This window comes from Gorilla gorilla, chromosome Y (assembly GCF_029281585.2).
Source record: "Gorilla gorilla gorilla isolate KB3781 chromosome Y, NHGRI_mGorGor1-v2.1_pri, whole genome shotgun sequence".
Classification (NCBI taxonomy): Eukaryota; Metazoa; Chordata; class Mammalia; order Primates; family Hominidae; genus Gorilla; species Gorilla gorilla.
In genome coordinates, this window is record NC_073248.2 from 19,976,479 (window position 1) to 19,998,973 (window position 22,495).

The 22,495-nt window shown below is 38.8% G+C and overlaps 2 pseudogenes; both read left to right on the top strand.

Annotated features, from left to right (window-relative positions):
* LOC129530205 (centriole and centriolar satellite protein OFD1-like) overlaps nucleotides 1-22,495 on the top strand; it is an 812,440-nt pseudogene that overhangs the window by 756,076 nt on the left and 33,869 nt on the right.
* LOC129530179 (ras-related protein Rab-9A-like) lies at nucleotides 20,752-21,381 on the top strand (annotated as a pseudogene).

The following is a 22,495-nucleotide window of genomic DNA, read 5'->3' on the forward strand; positions in this document are numbered from 1 at the left end:
TAATCATGTGCTTTTTGTCATTGGTTCTGTGTATGTGATTGATTAGGTTTATTGATTTGCGTATGTTGAACTAGCCTTGTGTAGCAGGTATGAAGCTGACTTGATCATGGTGGATCAAGTTTTTTGATGTGCTGCTGGATTCAAATTGCCAGTATTTGATTGAGGATTTTCTTATTGATGTCCATAGGGGATATTGTCCTGAATTTTTCTCTTTGTGTGTGTGTCTCTGCCAGGTTTTAGTATAAGGGTGATGCTGGCCTCATAAAGTGAGTTAGAAAGGATTTCCTCTATTTTTATTGCTTGTAATTGTTTCAGAAGGAATGGTACCAGCTCCTCTTTGTACCTCTGGTAGAATTGGGTTGTGAATCCATCTCGTCCTGGGCTTTTTCTGGTTGGTAGGCTTTTAATTTCTCACTCAATTTCAGAACTTGTTTTTGGTCTATACAGGGAATTTGACTTCTTCCTGGTTTAGACTTGGGAGGGCGTATGTGTCCAGGAATTTATGTATTTCTTCTAGATTTTCTAATTTATTTGCATAGAGGTGCTTAAGCTATTCTCTGATGGTGGTTTGTATTTCTGTGGGATGAGTAGTGATATACCCTTTATCCTTTTTATTGCATCTACTTGATTCTTCTCTCTTTTCTTCTTTATTAGTCTGGCTAGTGGTCTATCTATTTTGTTGATCTTTTCAGAAAACCAGCAAATGCATTCATTAATTTTTGAAGGTTTTTTTGTGTGTGTCTCTATCTCCTTCAGTTATTACTCTGATCTTAGTTGTTTCTTGTCTGCTGCTAGCTTTTGAACTTGCTTGCTCTTGGTTCTCTAGTTCTTATAATACAGGTGGAATTGTGTTGACTTTAGATCACTCCTGGTTTCTCTGGTGGGCATTTAGTGTTATAAATTTCTCTCTAAACACTGCTTTAAATGTGTCCCAGAGATTCTGGTACATTGTGTCTTTGTTCTCATTAATTTCAAATAACTTATTTATTTCTTCGTTAATTTCATTATTTACTCAGTAGTCATTCAGGAACACATTGTTCAGATTCCATGTAGTTGTGCAGTTTTAAGTGAGTTTCTTAATCCTAAATTCTAGTTCGATTGTACTGTGGTCTGAGAGACTGTTCTTATTTCTGTTCTTTTGCATTCACTGTGGAGGGTTTTACTTCCAATTATGTGGTAGTTTTAGAATAAGTGTGATGAGGCGGTGAGAAAAATGTATATTCCCTTGATTTGCGATGGAGAGCTCTGTAGATGTCTACTAGGTCCCTTTGTTTCAGAACTGAGTTAAAGTCCTGAATATACTAGCTAACTTTTTGTCTTGTTGATCTGTCTGATATTGACAGTGGAGCGTTGAAGTCTCCCACTATTATTGTGTGGGAGTCTAAGTCTCTTTGTATGTCTCTAAGAACTTGTTTTATGAATCTGGGTGCTCCTGTATTGGATGCATATATATTTAGGATAGTTAGTTCTTCTTGTTGCACTGATCCTTTTACTATTATGTAATATCCTTCTTTGTCTCTTTTGCTCTTTGTTGATTTAAAGTCTGTTTTATCAGAGACTAGGATTGCAACCCCTGCTTTTCTTTTCACTTTCCATTTGCTTGGTAAATCTTCCTTCATCCTTTTATTTTGAGCCTGTGTGAGCCTGTCTTTGCACGTGAGATAGGTATCCCAAATACAGCACACCAGTGGGTCTTGACTCCTTACCCAATTTGCCAGTCTGTGTCTTTTAATTGGGGAATTTAGCCTATTCACATTTAAGGTTAATATTGTTATCTGTGAATGTAACCGTGTTATTATGATGCGAGCAGGTTATTTTATCCATTAGTTGATGCAGTTTCTTTATAGTGTCAAAGGTCTTTATAATTCGGTATGTTTTTGAAGTGGCTGATTATTCCTTTCCATGTTTAGTGCTTCCTTCAGGAGCTCTTGTATGGCAGGCCTGGTGGTGACAAAATCTCTCAGCATTTGCTTGTCTGTAAAGGACTCTATTTCACCTCTGCCTGTGAAACTTAGTTTGGCTGGATATAAAATTCTAGGTTGAACATTCTTTTCATTAAGAAAGTTGAGTATGGGCCCCCACTCTCTTCTGGCTTTTAGGGTTTCTGCAAAGAGATCTGCTGTTAGTCTGATGGGCTTTCCTTAGTGGGTAACCTCAGCTTTTACTCTGGCTGCCCTTGTCATTTTTTCCTTGATTTCAACCTTGATGAATCTGAGGATTGTGTGTCTTGGCGTTGCTCTTCTTGAGAAATATCTTTTTGGTGTTCTCTGTTTTTCCTGAACTGGAATGTTGGCCTGTCTTCCTAGGTTGAGGAAGTTCTCCTGGATAATACCCTGAGGAATGTTTTTCATCTTAATTTTGTTTTCCCTGTCAGTTTCAGGTACACCAATCAAATGCAGATTTGGTCTTTTCACATAGTTCCATATTTCTTGGAGGCTTTGTTCATTCCTTTTATTCTTTTCTTTTCTAATCTCCTCCTCTCACTTTATTTCATTAAGTTTACCTGCAATGTCTGATATCTTTCTTTCTGCTTCATGGATTCAGCTGTTTATACATGTGCATGCTTCAATGAAGTTCTTGTGCTGTGTTTTTCAGTTTTATCAGGTAACTTATGTTCTTCTCTCAACTGGTTGTTCTAGTTAGTGATTCGTCTAACCTTTTTTCAAGGTTCTTAGCTTTCTTGCATTGTGTTAGATTATGTTCGTTATCTCAGAGGTGTTTGTTACTACCTACCTTCTGAAGCCTACTTCTGTCAATTTGTCAAACTCATTATTCCCTTGCTGGTGAGGAGTTGTGATCCTATGGAGAATAAGAAACATTCTCAGTTTTTGGAATTTTCAGACGGTTGGTGCTGGCTTCTCCCCTCTTCATGGATTTATCTAACTTTGGTCTTTGATGTTGGTGAAATTGATACTATTCCTTTCTCTTTGTTAGGTTTCCCTCTAACAGTCAGGCCCCTCTGCTGCATGTCGCATGGAGTTTGCTGGAGGCCCACCCCAGACGCTGTTTTTCTGGGTATCACCAGTGGAGGGTGAAGAGCAGCAAAGATTGCTGCACACTTCTGACTCCAGAAGACTGGTCCCAGAGGGGCACCCGCCAGATTCCAGCCAGGGCTCTCTGGTATGAGGTGTTTGTTGACCCCCTACTGGGGGGGTGTCTCCCAGTCTGGATACAAGGTGGGGTCAGGGAACCACTTGAAAAGGCAGTCTGTCCCTTATCAGAGCTGGAACACTGTGCTGAAAGAACCGCTGCTCGTTTCAGTGCTGTCAGGCAGGGGCATTTAAGTCTGCTGAAGCTGCACCCCCATCTGCCCCTTGCCCCAGGTGTTGTGTCCCAGGGAGACGTGGTGGGCTCCACGCACTTTGAACTTCCAGGGGGCTTTGTTTACACTGTGGGGGCAAAACCGCCTACTCAAGCCTCATCAACGGTGGATGCCCCTCCACCCACCAAGCTCAAGCATCTGAGGTGGGCCTCAGACTGCTGTGCTAGCAGCGTGAATTTCAAGCCACTGAATCTTAGCTTGTTGGGCTCCGTGGGGGTGGGATCCACTGAGCCAGGCGCAGGATGGAAACTCCTGGTCTGTCAGTTGTGAAGACCATAAGAAAAGTGCAGTATCTGGGCCGGCATCCACCATTCTTTCCGGTACAGACTCTTAAGGCTTCCCTTGGCTAGAAAAGGGAAATTCCCTGTCCCCTTGCACTTCCCGGGTGAGGCGACGCCCCACCATGCTTTGCCTCCCACTCCATAAGCTGCACTCACTGTGCAAGCTGTCCCAATGAGATGAACCACGTACTTCAGCTGGAAATGCAGGAATCACCCAACTTCTGCATCAGTCTCACTGGGATCTGCAGACCAGAGCTGATCCTATTTGGCTGTCTTGCAAGGTTTATCTCTTAAGGGAAAGAGTTTGAGAAGAATTGATTGAAGTTCTCCTCACATTTTTGGTATAATTCAGCTGTGGAATCATCAGATGCTGAGCAATCCTTCGATGAGATACTTGCCAATGCTGGTTCAACCTCTTTGTGTGCGCACGTGTGTGTGTGAGAGTGTGTGTGTGTAATCAGAAATGTTAATACTAATGTTTCCATAAGTTTCCAAATGTTAATATTACCTCTTCAATGAGTGATTATTACAATTCAGCGTGTACTTTAACAAAATAACATAAATATAACATAAATTGTATCAATGTTTACTTAAACATAGTAGAACTTTACTGGGACTATGTGAAGAAGGGAAAGAGAGATCCGATTGTTACTGTGTCTACGTAGAAAAGGAAGACAAAAGAAACTCCATTTTGACCGGTACTAAGAAAAATTGTTCTGCTTTGAGATGCTGTTAATCTGTAACTTTAGCCCCAACCCTGCGTTCACAGAAATATGTGCTGTATTGAATCAAGGTTTAATGGATTTAGGGCTGTGCAAGGTGTGCCTTGTTAACAATAAGTTAGCAGACAGTATGCCTGCTAAATCTCATCGCCATTCTCCATTCTCTATTAACCAGGGACACAATGCACTGCGGAAAGCCACAGGGGCCTCTGCCCAAGAAAGCCTGGGTATTGCCAAGGTATTCCCCCACTGAGACAGCCTGAGATACAGCCTCATGGGAAAGGAAAGACCTTACATCTCCCAGCCCAACACCCGTGAAGGGTCTGCGCTGAGGAGGAGTAGAGAAAGAGGGAGGACTCTTTGCAGTTGAGATAAGAGGAAGGCTTCTGTCTCCTGCACCTCCCTGGGAATGGAACGTCTTGGTGTAAAGCTGACCATTCCTTCTATTCTGAGACGGCAGAAAACCACCCTGTGTCTATGTAGAAAAGGCAGACAGAAGAAACTCCATTTTGAACTGTACTAAGAAACATTGTTCTGCTTTGAGATGCTGTTAATCTGTAACTTTAGTATTAATAAATACTGCTCTGTTACTCTTTGCTACACTGAGATGTTTGTGTAAAGTGAAACATAAATCTAGCCCACGTGCCCATCCAGACACAGTACCTTTCCTTGAACGTATTCATGATAAAGATTCCTTTGCTCACATGTTTCCCTGCTGACCTTCTCCCCACCATCACCCTGTTGCCTTGCCACATTCCCCTCACCAAGACAGTAAAAACAGTGATCAGTAAATACTGAGGGAACTCAGAGACCAGCGCCGGTGTGGGTCCTGGCATGTTGAGCACCAGTCTCCTGGTCCCACTCTTCTTTCTCTATAGCTTGTCTCTGTGTCTTATTTCTCTTCTCAGTCTCTCATCTCCACCTGATGAGAAATACCCACAGGTGTGGAGGGGCGGGCCCCCTTCATCTGGCACCAAACGTGGGTTCCTTTCTCTAAGGTGAAGATAGGACAGAGAGTGATCACTGGGGGCAAGTTGACAAGAGACTCCCAAGTACCTCCACGGCCAGCCTTGCGGTAAGCTTGTGTGCTCAGAGGAACCCAGGGTAACAATGGGACAAACTGAAAGTAAATATGCCTCTTATCTCAGCTTTATTAAAACTATTTTAAGAAGAGGGAGAGTTAGAGCCTTTACAGAAAATCTAGTTACGCTATTTCAAACAATAGAACAATTTCGCCCGTGGTTTCCAGAAAAAGGAACTTTAGATCTAAAAGATTGGGAAGAAGTTGGCAAAGAATTAAAACAAGCAAAGAGGGAAGGTAAAATCATCCCACTTACAGTATGGAGTGACTGAGCCATTATTAAAGCAGTTTTAAAGCGGTTTCAAACAGCAGAAGACAGCGTTTCAGTTTCTGACGCCCCTGAAAGCTGTGTAATAGATTGTGAAGAAGAGGCAGGGACAGAATTCAAAAAGGGAAAGGGAAGTTCACATTGTAAACATGTAGCAGCATCTGTAATGGCTCGGTCAGTGCAAAATGTTGACTACTATCAATTACGGGCGGTAATATATCCTGAATCATCAAAATTTGGGGGAAAAGGTCCAGAATTATTGGGGCCATCAGAGTCTAACCCACGATGGCCAACTCCTCCTCCCACGGTTCAGACACCTGTAACATTACAACCTCAAATGCAGGTTAGACAAGTACAAACCCCAAGAGAATATCAAATAGAAAAGGATAGAGTCTCTACCTTGGCAGTGCCAATCCAGATACAATACCCACAACATCAGCTGGTAGAAAATAGAACCCAAACACCGGTAGCTTATCAATACTGGCCGCCAGCCAAGCTTCAGTATTGGCTGCCTCCACAGGTTCAGTACAGACCTCAAGCGGTGTGTCCCACGCCAAAGAGCAAGGCATCATACCAGCAACCCACAGCGCGGGTGTGTAATCCATCAGCACCACAGGGCGTGGCGGTGTATCCTCAGCCGCCCACTATGAGACTTCATCCACCAGCACCACCTAGTGGACACGGTAGCACACTGCACGCGGTCATTGATGAAACTAGAAAACAGGGAGATCTTGAGGCATGGCAGTTCCCGGTAATTTTACCACCGGTAATGGCCGGGGAAGGGGCTCCAGCAGGAGCACCTGCGGTGGCTCTTGCTAGATGTGAACATTTCACCATGAAAATATTAAAAGACATGAAGGAACGAGTTAAACTATATGGACCCAACTTCCCTCATATGAGAAACAATATGGGGACATCAGAGGAACAGAAGTTGACATCCACCAAGAACGCGGAGCCGCTGAGTTGGGCACAATTAAAGAAGCTGACACAGTTAGCTGAAAAAAAGCCTAGAGAACACAAAGGGGACACGAGCTCCAGAGAGTATGCTGCTTGCAGCTTTGATGATTGTATCAATGGTGGTAAGTCTCTCCATGTCTGCAGGAGCAGCTGCAGCTAATTATACTTACTGGGCCTATGTGCCTTTCCCGCCCTTAATCCGGGCAGTTACTTGGGTGGATAATCCTACTGAAGTGTATGTTAATAATATTGCATGGGAACCTGGCCGCCTAGATGATCGCTGCCCTTCCCAACCTGAGGAAGAAGGAATGATGATGAATATTTCCACTGGGTATCGTTATCCTCCTATTTGCCTAGGGAGGGCACCAGGATGCTTAATGCCTGCAACCCAAAATTGGTTGGCAGAAGTACCTACTGTCAGTGCCACCGGCAGATTGACTTATCACATGGTAAGTGGAATGTCACTCAGGCCACAGGCAAATTATTTGCCGGACCCTTCTTATCAAAGATCATTAAAATCTAGGCCTAAGAGGAAGCCTTGCCCCAAGGTAATTCCCAAAGGATCAAAAGGCCCAGAAGTTTTAGTTTGGGAAGAATGTGTGGCTGATAGTGCGGTGATATTACAAAACAATGAATTGGGAACTATTACAGATTGGGCACCTCAAGGTCAATTCTATCGCAATTGCACAGGACAAACTCGGTTGTGTCCCAGGGCACATGTTGAGTCCAGCTGTGAACAGTGACTTAACAGAAGGTTTAGATAAAAGTCAGTACAAAAGGATAGAGCTTCTCTACCCTTGGGAATGGGGTGAAAAGGGAATCTCATCACCTCAACCAAAGTTAGTTAGTCCTGTTACTGGTCCTGAGCACCCGGAACTTTGGAAGCTTACTGTGGCCTCATACCACATTAGAATTTGGTCTGGAAATCAAGCTATAAGAACAGGAGACTGTAAGTCATCTTATGCTATCGACCTAAATTCCAGTCTCACAATTCCTTTGCAAACTTGAGTAAAGCTCCCTTATATGCTAGTTGTAGGAAAAATAGTTATTAACCTAGATTCCCAAACTATAACCTGTGAAAACTGTAGATTGTTTACTTGCACTGATTCAAGTTTTAATTGGCAGCACTATATTCTACTAGTGAGAGCAGGAGAAGGTGTGTGGATCCCCGTGTCCATGACCGATCGTGGGAGTCATCGCCATCCGTCCATATTTTAACTGACATATAAAAGGAGTTCTAAACAGATCCAAAATATTCATTTTTACTTCAAATTTTTGAGGCATCAAAAGGCCATTTAAATTTGGTGCCAGGAACTGAGGCAATCACAGAAGCTGCTGATGGCCTCCCAAATCTTAACCTGGTCACTTGGGTTAAAAACCATCGGAAGTTCCACTACTGTAAATTTTGTGTTAATCCTTTTGTGCCTGTTCTGTCTGTTGTTAGTCTGCAGGTATACCCAGCAGCTCCAACGAGACAGCGACCATCGAGTGCGGGCCCTGATGACGACGGCAGTTTTTTTCAAAATGAAAAGGGATGAATGTGGGGAAAAGAAAGAGACATCAGATTGTTACTGTGCCTGTGTAGAAAAGGAAGACGGAAGAAACTCCATTTTGATCTGCACTAAGAAAGATTGTTCTGCTTTGAGATGCTGTCAATCTATACCCTTAGCCCCAACCCTGCGCTCACAGAAACATGTGCTGTATTGAATCAAGCTTTAATGGATTTAGGGCTGTGCAGGATGTGCCTTGTTAACAATAAGTTTGCAGACAGTGTGCCTGCTAAAAGTCATCACCATTCTCCATTCTCTATTAACCAGGGACACAATGCACTGCGGAAAGTCACAGGGGCCTCTGCCCAAGAAAGCCTGGGTATTGTCCAGGGTTTCCCCCCACTGAGACAGCCTGAGATATGGCCTCGTGGGAAAGCAAAGACCTTACATCCCCCAGCCCGACACCCGTGAAGGGTCTGCGCTGCGGAGGAGTAGAGAAAGAGGGAGGCCTCTTTGCGGTTGAGATAAGAGGAAGGCTTCTGTCTCCTGCTCCTCCCTGGGAATGGCATGTCTCAGTGTAAAGCTGACCATTCCTTCTATTCTGAGGTAGGAGAAAACCACCCTGTGGCTGGAGGTGAGATATGCTGGCCGCAATACTGCTCTATTACTCTGTGCCACACCGAGATGTTTGTGTAAAGTGAACCATAAATCTAGCCTACATGCCCATCCAGATACAGTTCCTTTCCTTGAACGTATTCATGATACAGATTCCTTTGCTCACATGTTTCCCTGCTGACCTTCTCCCCACCATCACCCTGTTGCCCTGCCCCACTCCCCTCACCAAGACAGTAAAAATAGTGACCAGTAAATACTGAGGGAGCTCAGAGACCAGCGCTGGTGCGGGTGCTCCCATGTTCAGCGCCGGTCTCCTGGGCCCACTGTTCTTTCTCTATACTTTGTCTCTGTGTCTTATTCCTTTTCTCAGTCTCTCATCTTCACCTGTTTGGAAATACCCACAGGTGTGGAACGGCAGGCCCCCTTCAGGGCTATATCTCTTAATGAGAATTGTGTGATCTGCCAGTTGGAAAATAAATATTCCTTCTTGCTACAATGAGAAAGGATATAAATCAACCTATTAGTCATTGGAAGCTTGTTTTGCTTTTACAGATGTGCACATTGATTAACTTTGCTAACATGTGTAAGTTGCTGGGAAGCGAGGGTCTTTCATTATGATAACTTCATCAACTATGTGAACTATTTTGGGGTTTACATTCTCCAAGTCACATAGTGACCTATCATCAAAAATCATTTTCTCTTCAATTTCTCAATTTCTGGAAACATACAAAAAGCCTGTTCCAAAATTATTTTAAGGACTATTAATAACCTAATTTATTTCATTTTTATTTTGGGGTGTATTTTTTATTTTATTAATATTTTTTAATTTTGCTGTAAGTTCTGGGATACATGTGCTAAGGTTGCAGCTTTGTTATATATGTATACATATGCCAGGGTGGTTTGCTTCACCTATAAACCTGTCACGTAGGTTTTAAACCCTTATGCATTAGGTATTTGTCCTAATGCTCTCATTTCCCTTTCACCCCACCCCCCAGCAATCCCCAGTGTGTGATGTTCCCCTCCCTGTGTTCATGCGTTCTCATCTTTCAACTCCCACTTATGAGGGAGAACATGTGGTGTTTGTTTGTTTGTTTTTTATTTCAACTGCATATAAAAATATTTGTGTATATATATATTTTTTATTATTATTATACTTTAAGTTTTAGGGTACCTGTGCACAATGTGCAGGTTAGTTACATATGTATACCTGTGCCATCTGGTGTGCGGCATTAGGTATATCTCCGAATGCTATCCCTCCCCCCTCCCCCCACCCCACAACAGTCCCCAGAGTGTGATGTTCCCCTTCTTGTGTCCATGTGTTCTCATTGTTCAATTCCCACCTATGAGTGAGCACATGCGGTGTTTGGTTTTTTGTCCTTGCAAAGGGCTAATATCCAGAGTCTACAGTGAACTCAAACAAATTTACAAGAAAGAAACAAACAACCCCATCAAAAACTGGGTGAAGGACATGAACAGACACTTCTCAAAAGAAGACATTTATGCAGCCAAAAAACACATGAAAAAATGCTCACCATCACCCATCACTGGCCACCAGAGAAATGCAAATCAAAACCACAATGAGATACCATCTCACACCAGTTAGAATGGCAGTCATTAAAAAGTCTGGTGTTTGTTTTCCTGTCCCCGTGCTAGTTTGCTGAGGATGACGGTTTCCAGCTTCCCTTATTCATGATCTGTTTTGCTTTTCCATTTTTTATTATTCAATTTTAGTAAGTGTATCCACCAAGAAACTTATTCTTTCTTCTGAGTTATCCAATTGGTCTTTTGTGCGCAATTGCTTGTACCTGAAAACAACTGTAGCAATTGCAACGGTTGTCAATTTTAGTCCCTATGACTATCTGCATTCCTGTGGTATCCATGGTTAATTTTTTATTTTATATTTATTGTTTGAGTATTTTGTCTTTCGTCTTTGTTCCCCTTCCTAAACATGCATCAATTTTGCCTCTCTTTCAGTAAACCCTACTATTAATTTTCTTGATATTTTTTACTGTAGAACAGAATTATTTTATTGTTGTTCTAACCTATTTCTTCTGCTAACTTTGGGGATAATGTTAGGTTGTTTGTTTGACATGGTGCTTTCTGTTGATATAGGTGTTTATTTATTCAAACTATTTCCATATTACTGTTTTATTGACCCACTGATTGTTTAATTTTTATGCAGCTGTGATTGTGTTGAGGAAACATATTTATTATGATTTCTATTTTTAAGATGTGCTTAGACTTCCTTCTGGTGTTGGAATAGAATTTATTTTAAGGAATATGACACGTGCAGTTGAGAAAACACGGGGCTTCTACAACTGATGGATGCAATATTCTATACATGACTGCTAGGTTCATTTGGGCTGAAGAGTAGTTTTAGTTGGATGATTTGCCTGCTTAATTTGTGCTTCGCTGATGATGGGGTGTTGAAATCCTCTACTAATATTGAATTGTGGTCCATTTCTCCCTTGAGATCTATCAATGTTCGCTCTATTTATTTACATGTTTCAATATTTGGTGAATATATATTTATACTAGTCATATTATCTTGGCATGTTGACTCTTTTTTCATTATATAATATCCTTCTTTGTCTCCTGTTGCCATTTTTCACTTGAACTCTATTTTGTCTCCTCTAAATAAAGCTACATCTGCCTTTTTTTGGTCTATGTTTGCACAAATGTCTTCTGCTGCTGCTTTACTTTCAGCCTTTTTTTTTTTGTTTTTTTATAGGTGAAGTAAATATCTCGAGGCAACAGAAGTTGAGTCTGAATACAGTCTTTAAATATAAACGTTAACTAAATACACTTAATATTTATTAAGTTCAGGGGTAAATGTGTGGGATGTGCAGGTTTGTTACACAGGTCAAGGTGTGTCATGGGGGGTTGCTGTTACAGACTATTTCACCACGCAGGTTGTAAGGCCAGTAACCATTAGTTACTGTTCCTGTTTTTATCTTTCCTTCCATCCTCCACCCTCTGGTAGACCCCAGTGTGCATTCTTCCCTTTCATGTGTCCAAGTCTTCTCATTATTTTGCTTCCAGTTATAAGTGAGAAGATGAGGTATTCGCTTTTCCTTTCCTATGTTACTTTGCCAAGTATAATGGCCTTTTGTTCCAACCACGTGCCTAAAAAGGACATAATCTGATACGTTTTTATGGCTGCAGAGTGTTCCATGGCATATATGTACGACATTTTCTTTATCCAGGCTATCATGCCAATCTAAATGGCCATTTAGATTGATTCTACATCTTTGTCCTTGTGAATAGTGCTGTACTGGACATACACGTGCAAGTGTCTTTATAAAAATAACACTTTCTATTCTTTTCAAGATATATTCAGTAATCGAATTGCTGAGTTGAATGGTATTTCTTTGTCTAGGTCTCTGTGGACTCACCACACTCTCTTTGTACTAGTTTACACTCCCACCAACAGTGTAAAATCATTTCTTTTGTTCCCCACAAACTCACCAGCATCTGTCATTTTTTGACTTTTTAATAATAGCCAATTGGGCAGGTGTGAAATGGTACCTCACTGTGGTTTTGATTGACATTTCTTTGACGATCCATGACGCTGAGCTTTGTTTTCAGGTTTGTGGGCCACATGTATGACTTCTTTTGAGAGGTGTCTGTTCATGTCCTTTGCCCAGCTCTTAATGAGGTTGTTCATTCGTTTGTTAGTTTTTGTACACTTTTCAAGTTCTTTATAGATGCTGAATATTAGAAGTTGGTCAGATGCATAGTTTGCAAAATTGTCTGTTATTCTGTAGGTTGTTTAACTCTGTCAATAGTTTTAAGCAAAGGAATAACAATAAGTTGCATTCCTAGTCTCTGAGAACACAGATTTTAAAATATTTTTACTGACTCAGCCTCCCCAGGCCTCGTTATTGTGTAATTTTACCATCAGCTTCCACTGAAGGTAATTACTGCTTGATGAAGACTTAATAGTGCCACTTTGTGAATTATGCCTTGAGCTTTCTGATCATTTCTTTGTTTCCTTTTCTTCCTCTCTTATTTAACTTTGAATCTGTGTGTCTGATGTTTTCCTGTAGTGATATTTGCCGAACCTTTTAGATTCTCTGTGTAGTCGAAACTCATGTAAAAATATCTGAGGCAATATATGGTGGTTGTAAGTTGATAATAACATCGTTGAAATTGATTGCATGCACCAATTCTGAACTTTATGCTCTGGATCAATTCTCAACTCTCTCTCTTTCTCTCTCTCTCTCTCTATATATATACACACACACACACACACGCATATAAATATATCTCTCTGTACATATATATACACGTATGTACATATATACACATATATGTACATATATACATATACATATATACATATATACATACATACATATACATATATGTACAGAGAGAGAGGGAGTCATTCTCAACTATATATACAGTTATATTATATATACTTGTATAGTTACATTTAATATATAAAATATGTGTCTATATCATTTGTATATATAATATATATGTGTACCTACATTATATATTATATATACACATACTATATATTTCATGTAGTATATATGTGTGCATATATATATTATATACAGTATATGTGTGTATGAATAATATGTATAATATGTAAATAAAATAAAGATATAGGTATGAATGTGTGTATATATTTTATATATAGTATATATGCGTATATAATATATAACATATATATTATATATAATTTATACTGTGTAAATATAACATACATAATATGTAACATATACATAATATATAATGTATAGTATGTAACATATACATAATATATAATATATTTAAGCAAAGAGAAATGTATGTGTGTATATACCCATATATTATATAATAGATATTACATATACGCATACATACTATATATAATATATGTACACACATTTATACAGATATATTTATTTACTTATTTCAAAATGTATAATTTTGTGATTTGTATTCCTTGTCAAATTAAAGCAGCCATTATTATTTGCAATCATTTTATCTCTCCACCTTCACATTAAAGATACACGTTATTAACACACCTCCATTACAGTATCAAAATGTTCTTTATTTTACTGAGTACTTTTATAAGTGAGCTTTATCCTTTCTTACATTTTCATGTACTAATTAGTGTTTTTCTCTTCCAGCATGAACACCGCTCTTATCATGGCTTATAAGATAGGTCTTATGGCAATAAACTTCCTCAGATTTTGCTTATTTGGAAAACTTCATCTTTCCTTTATTTTGGAGAAAAGTTTTCCTGTGTGCATTACTCTTAGTAGGCAGGATTTTTTTCTTCATATTATTATTAATAAGTAAATGTTATCTCACTCTCCTTAATTGCAGTGTCTCTACTGACAAATCTGCTAGCTGTTGAGGACTCTCTTGTAGGTGATTTTATTCTTTGTGTTTGTGTGTGTGTGTGTGTGTGTGTGTGCTTCTGCTTTCAGGACTGGCTCTTCTGTGTTTTTGTCTTTTTAAAAACGTTTGAAAGTTTCACCTCAAACTATTTTAGTGTCGTTTTGTACAAATCAATCTGATTGGAAGAGTCTCTTTGTATGTCTAAATATTTACATTTTTATGCCAGTTTGGAAAGCTCTCTGCTGTCATTTAAAAATTGTTGTTTCTACCTTTATTTTTTTTCTTGTTTTATTCTTGTGATGAGTAACATTACTGTCTTCATGCTGTTTCATAAATCCCGCAAGCTCTCTTTTTTCCTTTTTTACTGCTGTTTTCTTCTGAGACCCTATATTTTGAAATAACTGGTCTTTAGTTCCCAGCATGTTTTTTTGTGCCTGATTAATTTTGATGTTGATGCTCTTTTTATTTTAATGTTTGTTAAATATATTTTAGCTTCTGGGATTTTGCATTTTTCATCATTGTCATGCCAGGATGGGTCTGGCATCTTTCAGTAGAGGTACCAGTCTGGAGGCCTGGTCCCTGAGAGCCTTCTCAGTGCTCTGTGGCATGCCAATGTTAGCATTTAAGGAAAGTTTGCTTATCATCATCCTCTCCTTTAATCAGCCATTTTCTCTCTCTGCACTTTGCTAACAGGTTATTAGAAGGATGACGAGACTAGTACAAAACTCCCGTTACTACCCTTTTAAATTATGTCTTATCTTATTATTGTGCTACCACCCAGTACTCCTATCACCCACCTGGTTTCAGTCTTATGTATGAGCACATATTTTCAAGTGTGGATATTTGTTCATATTGATTCTTCTACGAGTGGGAGCGGATTGGTGAAGTTTTCCATTTCCCATTCCTTCTCCTTGCCTCTCCTCAACTCTTTACTTCATGTTGAAATTATACATGGGTTTATCAACTTATAAATCTCGATACTGTTCTTTTCTTATGATGGATGTAAATTTTCTAGTTGTGTAATATCTGTGCTCCTCAATCTTTTGTTATGAATATAGTTTTCTGACAGAATACAGCCTGACAGCCATTATTATTAGACAAAGTTATGAAATACTCAGCTGTGTAACTATTGCACATGTCTCCCTGGCATGTGGATGGAGATGTGGTTACTGCATTCATCTTATACGTATTATTATTGTAATACGGTTGTGACCTTTTAGGCTTTATAAATTCTTCTTAGTTTCTTACATATGTATATACAATTTCAAGTTGTATAAACCTTAAAGGCTACTTAGTGTGAACACATTTGTGAGGAGTGCATATGTTGTGCAGTTTTCCTGAAGACTAATGCATATTCTTACCGTCAGCACACCTCTATTGCACATGTATAGAAATTAGTTGGCGGTATACTACCTAGGTATTTTTTATACCTTGAAACCTGCATGTACAAACTTTACCTTCTCCTTTTTTTGTGAGAAGAAAGCATCCAGGTTTTATAAAATATGTGCTCTTCCATTGTAAGAAAATGTAAGTGATCAACCCTGTCGTCATTCTCACCTAGAATTTAATGGAACCGGAGACTTACAAACCTTATTTTTCCCCTTATCATTACACTGAGTTTGCTGCCAACGTGAGCACATATATTATTGAATATAGATATGAGTTGACAATACACATTATTACTTTTTTGTTCTTGAGTTTAAAATGCAAACTCTCAGCTGCACGATGTGTGCTAATTTTCTTTTCTCGGTATGAATGCATTGTGGTCGGGTATGAAAATTCCCAAATCCTCCCTCTTTGCCCGTGGATGTAATTACCCAACTACAGTAAGACTGTTTAGAAGTTTAGCTGATAAGGTAATCCTTTTGAGTTAATAACTTTACATATCTTGATGGGTTTCTTGGCTGTATTAATAGGGGATGACCTTTAATGTTGGATAACAATAAATTTCTGAGGTGTACCAATGTTTATTTTTTCTTGTTTGAATATATATGTGTATATATATATATTTAATCATGCATACATGTATATATACACACACACACACACATATTTGAACATATATATAAAGAAAAGTAACCACATACACACAAAATCTCCTTTTCTTGACCAAAGAAACAATGTGCTCACTATGTAAACCAGTCTTTTTCTTGTGTATGGGTGTGCATTTCACATAAAAATTTTCCAGCCCATTTTAATTTACATTTGAATGAGGCATGTCTACACTCATTTTTTGGTTTCTTCTTTAAATTTTTATTTTATTTTGAATACCAGTATCACACGTCCTTGTTGGTTACATGGAAATATTGCATGATGGTGGGTTATGCAGTGTGAATTTCAACACCCAGCTAGTGAGCACGGTATCCAATAGATAGCTTTTTAGCCCACTTCATTTTTTTATTCTCTGTATTTCCACAGTGTCTGCTGTTTCCATATTTACGTGCGTGTATTTTCAATGCTCATCTTCTGCTTATAAGTGAAAACGTGATTTTTTTTCTGTTCCTGCAATAAATATGGCCTCTGTCTGCATCCGTGTTGCTGTATATGTCATCATTTCATTCTGTTTTATTGCTGCATAGTATTCCTTCGTGTATAGGTACATTCTTAAATCCCATCTACCACTGATGAACTGAATACTAGTTTTATGTGTGCAGTCCACCTAGGCTGACTCCATGATTTTGCAAATTTGTGTAGTGCTGTATTAAAGACATGAAAGCATGTGTCTTTTTGTTGGGATAATGTGCTTTTCATTTCTGGACACATATCTAGTGATAGAATTTCTGTGTGGAATGTTAGCTTCATTTTAAGTCATTTGAGAAATCTTCAGCCTGCTTTCCTAAGTGGCTGAACTCTTATGCATTCTCATCAACAGTGGGGAAGCATTTTCTATCCTCTGCAGCTTCATGAGCACCTGTCTTTTTTTTTTTTTAATTTTTTGACTCTTAAATAACAGCCATTCTGACTGGTGTGAGATGGTGTCTTATTGCGGTTTTGATTTGCATTCATGAAAAAATTAATGATGATGAATATTGTTATCATATGCTTATTGGCCACTTACATGTCTTGTTTAGAGAAAGGCCTGTTCATGTCTTTGAGTACTTTCAATAGCTATTTGTGTTTTTCTTGTTGGTGTGTTAAAGTTTCCTGTAGATGCTGAATTTTAGACCTTCGCTGGTGCAGCTGGGAAATATCTTCTCTTGTTCTTAGGTTTTCTGTTTGCTTCAAACTAATCTTGATGATAATTGGTTCAATTTTATAGAATATCTTGCCAAAAAATAGAGCGTTCTCTGCTCATTTTACAAAGATAATGGAGTCTCTTCTGTAACACTCCTGGCTTTTCTGTAAGTGGATAAAAGCTTATATTTATATCAATATAGGCCTCCTTCTTCTTCTTTATTGGACATAGATGTGTTCTTCCTCACTATATAAATTCTGTGCTACACATGCATGGGTATTACCATAAGCCTTCAGGTTGCATGAATCCTGGTTGTTCGGTTTTATTACAATTATGATTATGATTATGATTATTCTTCTTTAACAGTGCATAGTGTCAGGTAAATCAAACCTAGCTTTGCTCTAACTTTGATATAAATCAAAGTTTCTCAATTGTATACAGTTAGGCAGAATATTTCCAATGTCTGCAAGAGTACTCTCATGCCTTGTTTAGTTTGCATATAAGGTAGCCCGTGTGTTACAGAAACATTGGCCACTTGTTTGATTATAAAACTGTATATCCCTCTTAAATGAACGTTGGAAACTGCTTGAACAGAAACACACCCTTTTTACCTTTATATCCACCGTCTTTGGCTGAAATCAACTGAAATCAACTGATTTCAACTGAAATCAACTGAAAATCAACACAACCTTACTGGCTGTATACAAACTGAAATTTTTCTTTCTCTGACATAGATCTAGAACTTTCTGATAAGTTCTGAGTTAATCCTACACGCTCACTAATGTGAGCTTCTTGATTGTGAATGAACAGACAGACACACACACACACACACACTCTTGCATTTTTAAAATTATTGCATATGAAAAAGAAAGCTTAGGAGCTATCTTCTCAATTCTAGTTTTTGGAACTGAGATGCTAAATTTAAATTTGTATGAATGCTGGCCTTTTCTTCTCTCAGATACATGAAAGTTTTTGAGACATTTATCCCTTTCCAACATATATATTATGTATATATATATATATATATATGTATTTTTTTGAGGCAGGGCCCCACTTTTCCACCCAGTCTGAAAATTCATGTCAATACACAAATCAAAGTAGGTTACTGTTCTTATATTATATTTATGTATACATATGTGTGTGTGTACTTATGTATGTATGCAATGTAAAGAAGAATTCTTACAGCTAACTTTACACACTGCTTTCAATGTAGACAGCCTAGGGGTTATAAATCACATGGATAAATGCTATATTCATGGAAGAAAAAGTGTGGCGTTTGTACCTACCAGTCATTTTCGTCACAAATAAGAACATTTTCATTGGGCGAAGACTTAATAGAACCAAAAATTCACATTTAACAATGAGAATGAAGGGTGCCAGAAAACAGAAATGGTACTCACTATAGAAGAAGTATAATCAGCTACACTGAAAAACCTCAAACACAAACACAGAATTACAAACATAAATCAAAATATCAAAAAGGCAAGCTCATTTATCTTGCTCTTTTGGGCCAGGGCACACTCATTTACTTTCAATACAGTAGGACACAGGATTTATGCAGCAATGATCTTACAACCATGGCAACTAAAAAATTCACAGAAGAGCATACCGGTCTACAACCAGAGCTCATATATATGTAACAACAGTTTTTCCACCAGAGAGTTGTACATTTACTACAGAAATAAGAGGTCAAAATTTATTTTTTGCTACATAATCACTGACTACTTGACCCAGATATGAGCATGCCCCCTGCCTGTGTAAACTCTGGCTTCCACTTGTCATAATGCTAAGTAAACTCTAACTTTCATAAAATCCGACCTTCTTCATATGCAAGTGACATGGTTCAAACAACCCAAACACTCGTAACTTTCAAAAACAACAAAAAAAGAGATCTCCAGGTTTATACTTGAGAGATTTTAACCTTAACAGCACAAGTTAGTTCAGGTAATACGTAGGCAGAAGGTCTGATTTATAGCCCTTCCCTCCTGGCATGAATAGTAATTTGATGACCTCAATTAACTGAAAAAGAACGTTTTATTGAAGAGCCAGTGAGATTCTTGATTATATAATCTTAGCTATATTTCTGGCATTTTTAGTAACTTTCTCATGCTAAATATCTGGCTTTTAAAATTACAAACTTCATTAACTTGGAGGGGAATAAGAGCTTCCTGGCTGTACATAAGCTTGATGGCTTTCTTGGGGTGGATTTGGGCTCATGGGCTGTATGCAGGCTTCCTGTCTTTGCCAATCTTCACCTTTCTCTTTGATTTGAAAGATAACCTTCAGAGCCGTGCAATCAATAAACTGCTGTTTTCTTGCATATTGAATTCTATTCTCTGACTGAGAAACCCTGAACCTTCCATTTTCTAGGTATAAATGTAACAACCCAGATTTATAAATTATGGACTAGCCTTTTGCACAGGAGCATGCTCATGCTTTTATCTCTTTCCGATGGACATAAGTTAACCATTTAAATAAAATCTGGCCTCCTCCTTCCTGATAAAGAAGTATAATTGTCTGTAAATATACATAAAGTGCGCTTGCGGAATATGGATGCGTCTTCCAATCTGTGTAAACCATGAACATTCTCAGTCTATTGGGATCTAAAGTTTACATTTGGATAAACTGTAGACAGTCTTTTCTTTTTCTTCTGAGATGGAGTCTTGCTCTGTCACCTTGCTGGAGTGCAGTGGTGCAATCTCGGCTCACTGTGACCTCTGCCTCCTGGGTTCAAGCAATTCTCCTGCCTTAGCCTTCTAAGTGGCTGAGATTACCGGCACCCACCACCATGCCCAGCTAACTTTTGTGTTTCTGTGTATTTTTAGTAGAGATGGGGTTTCTCACCATATTGGTCAGGTTGGTCTTGGACTCCTGACCTCAAGTGATCTGCCCCCTTCTGCCTCCCAAACTGTTGGGATTACAAACATGAGCCACTTTACCCAGCCTGTGACAGCATTTATCTAACGTGGTGGTGTGTTTCATCCAAACCAGGCTTTTATTTTTGGCCTTGATATAGTGATAAAGTTTCCAGCTCTGTAAACTCTGACCCCCCTTACATTGGCCATGAACATGCTCTTTAAAGTATAAATATTGCTGTATCAGAAACATGCAAACTTTGATCTCTTACCCATCTTTAACCAACTGTGGTGGGGCTTACCATCAGCGGAGAGGGACTTATCATAGAGTAACAGTCCAGAGCAAGAGCTTTGGGGTCAGACTTAGGCTTTAGTGTTAGCTTCACAGTCAACTGTGACCCGAGAAAGAAGAAGAATGAGCCCTTTCCAGCTGTTTTAGATAATATTGCTAGTATGGTAGCCTGCACATGGCTAAATGCTCCATCTTGTAAACAAAAGTCTTATTATTTGGTATTCCCTGGGGCTATACATTTACTTTGGCTAAATGCTGATATCCATAGAATCCTGTAGAAGAATAGGTAGGTAAAAAGAAATGCAGTGGTGCATTTACATTTTACAGAGTTCTTGAAGCTCTTGAGATTAACGATGGCAGGAAATTCATCACTTATTAAAGTAATTATCCTTGGAGATGGTGGAGTTGGGAGGTGTTCATTTATAAACAGATATGTAACTAATAATTTTGATATCCAGCTCTTTAAGACAATAGGTGCAGAATTTTTAAATAAGATTTGGATGTGGATAAACATTTTGGTGCCACTCAGATTTGGGGCATGGCAGGTCAGGAGGGTTCTGAAGCCTGAGGACATCATTTTACAGATATTCTGTCTGCGGCCTGCTTACTTTTAGTACCGACGATTCTCAAAGCTTCCAGAACTTTAGTAACTGGAAAAAAGAATTCATATATTATGCAAATGTGGAAGAACACGAGAGCTTTCCTTTTGTGATTCTGGGTAACAAGACTGACATGAGATAACAGCAGATGTCTTCAGAAGAAGCCCAAGCTTGTGCAGGGACGACGACCACTATTTTTATTTTGAAACAAGTGCAAAAGATGCCACAAGTGTGGCAGCAGCCTTTCAGGATGTGGTTTGAGGGGTTTCTGTGAACGAGGATATGTCGGATCAGTTGATGCACACAGACACAGTGAATCTTCATCGAAAGCCCAGGACTAGCTCATCTTGCTGTGGATTGTTAGAGGTTGCTGCTGCATTCTAATCAACTCACAGGTATACACAAAATCGACATGCGGATAAAAAAGAATTAGGGTTTGCACCACGGTATCATCTACTAATAAATTTCAAATGAGTGTATTGTCCTGCTTTATTAGTTGGTGGGGGAAGGGACACATCCACTCATGGAAGAACATGGTTTCTCCACAATGGCACTGTGCATTTCTAAATTGTAATATTTGTCTAAAAACGTTTCTTTGATTTACATATGTAGGTTACAGAGCTAAGAAATGAGATAACCAAGATGAATTATAATTAAAATAAGAAACTTGACTACGCTACAATTTATACATGAATTTTTTTTTCCTGGGGAAATGGATTACTTCTTTTTATATCTACAAGTTTTTATGCAACTAGCATTGCATTCTTGCTTCAAGGAAATAATTTCCTAAAGCAAAAATGTTAGATACAGAAGACTAAAATCTAATGTATTTGCAATGCATTGTTACTTAGTTTACTTCTTCATTCTCTTCAAAATGACTTAACCTTCCCTATTTTTATTCTGTGTTTCATTAGAATTACTCTCACTAGTAATTGCTCATCATTTGTGTGCCATGAGGGCACTTCGACCCCCATAGATCATGTTCCATGGTCCCAGGAGAAGGGTAGGTCCCCAGTGGTACAAGAGTTGCTTCATACAGTTTGTCATACATCCAGCTGAATTTGGGCTACCCAGGAATGGAAATCATTTCCATAAACGGAGTTCAGTTTTAAGAAAAAGGCCAACTACTGAGCCTGGGGAACAGACAAATGTGCATCTGATATCACAGTTACAATGTGCTGTGTGGAGGATACAAAATTACCATTCCACTAATGCACTAGGTAATATTTGTGTTACTTTCTTCAAACTTGGAGAAAGCCTCCTAGTTGAAGTTAAACCATTCCTTTTTAACACAAGACACAAGCTAACATTATAGCTCTCAATTGATTTAGCTATGTATTTATTTAGTTTCTTCTCTATCACTGAACATTGTATACTTATTTATCTCAAGGAATTTTTTTTGATTCCCAAATACTTGTTCCAATGATCAGACTTGATGAAGCAAATTGTGATCTTTCATGCATGAAGTTCATATGCTGTGTGGTTGGTGATTATCTGA